The 1,519-nt window shown below is 27.8% G+C and overlaps 1 protein-coding gene across 9 annotated transcripts in view; it reads left to right on the top strand.

The window, feature by feature from the left end:
• The window catches only part of LOC122248961 (cystathionine beta-synthase), a 59,098-nt gene extending 57,802 nt beyond the window's left edge, over positions 1–1,296 (top strand). For all 9 annotated transcript variants that reach the window (XM_086555524.1, XM_086555527.1, XM_086555526.1 and 6 more), the window contains one exon: positions 1–1,296. This exon is cut by the window's left edge and continues 177 nt beyond it. The gene's annotated coding sequence lies outside the window, so the exon portion shown is untranslated.
• Positions 1,297–1,519: the final 223 nt, after the last annotated feature.

The raw sequence follows: 1,519 nt of genomic DNA, 5'->3' as shown, positions 1-1,519 counted from the left end.
TCTTTCTTTTTTTTCCTCCAGTCGTGATTATTTCAACAATTATTTTTATTGTTATTATATTTGCTATTTTTGTGTCATTGTCTAATGTTCAGATATTTAATGGATTATTATATCATGATTTTATTTTAGGGGATGAAATATGTTATTCAATTTGATGTTTATACTTGGGTATTTGCTTTCATTCATATTTCAGTATCTGTTCTCATTCATACACATTATTTGGATTTTTGTTTAATAATGGTTGAGGTTGCATGTATACGTAAAGCATTTCAGGTGCTCCATGGTAGCGAGAAATAATTAAAGATTGAATGCACTGTATTTATGGTATACAATTCAAGAACGTGTAGAAATTAATCAATAGACCACAAATATTATATTTTCTTATTGAAGGTGGCTTATGATACTAATAGGTGCAGTTTAAAGGTAGCATACGCTGGTTATTCGTTTTCATGAAACTGTGAAAGCAGTTACTATGATGCTTTACTGATGAAAAGATAAAGATAAGAAGGCATAATTTGGAAGTTAGAAAGAAATTGCAGTTAGAAGTATATGTTTATTGATATTATTTTTTATTCTTAGTATCAACATTACTAAATCTTTTATTGTTCTATCTTCATATATGGATTAACATTCCATTTATTTGCCATTTTTATATACCATCACATCAGCTGAATGTTAATTTTTGAAGAAGCAGCATTGCCTCTTGTTTACAGTTACAGTAGATTTTCCCCAATACATAAGTTTGCTCAAGTGTTGGTAAATGAAATTTAATGTCTTTATTCATTTGGAGAAGGCCAATGTATTGTACATTCTCCATGACATGCAGAAGCTCTCATTATAAACAAAAATAAAAAAGATACTTCACTCACTATGAATTAGATATTCGTTGTAGTGATTATTTAGGACATTACATTAATCTTTTCTATATACAAAAAAGGGAGAAAAAAGCAAAGATCCTGATCTATTTTTCAAACAGGTCGTTCAATTGATGCTAAATACATTTATACATTCCATAGTGAATTGAAGGAATTTCATAAAATGTATCAATATTTTTATCACTTTTTTTACCAAGTCAAATATTTTGTATCATTTAATTTATTGAAACAATTTCTGTATCATACATAAACCTGACAGTTATTTTCATAGAATTATAAAATGTAAAATTACTTCAATAGGCATTATTGACATTAGATTCCTTACAACTTATTTGACTAATTTTTGATAGCATATATATCACTTTTTATCAAATCTCCATGTACATGTTCTACTATAATAGATGAATAAATCGGTGAAGAATTTCCTGTTTTCCTTGACCAGTGAGGGGAGAAGAAGGTTCATGCATTTTTTGCAGTTTAAGAGGACTGCTCTTTTATGTGCTGTTCTCTTAGTATTGAGGATTTAAAAACAACTATAGAAATCAGGTATTTACAAAAGTTTATAAATTTTTCTTTGACTTATTTAACTGCAACATAATTTGATTTTTCCCACTCCCTTTGTGTTTTGTTTTTTTGTGTGTTTT

Source organism: Penaeus japonicus, unplaced genomic scaffold (assembly GCF_977035675.1).
Source record: "Penaeus japonicus unplaced genomic scaffold, GWHDUDI00000001_assembly GWHDUDI00000031, whole genome shotgun sequence".
In the NCBI taxonomy this organism is placed as follows: Eukaryota; Metazoa; Arthropoda; class Malacostraca; order Decapoda; family Penaeidae; genus Penaeus; species Penaeus japonicus.
Note: the sequence above shows the minus strand (reverse complement) of the source record. Positions and strands in the feature narration are given on the sequence as shown.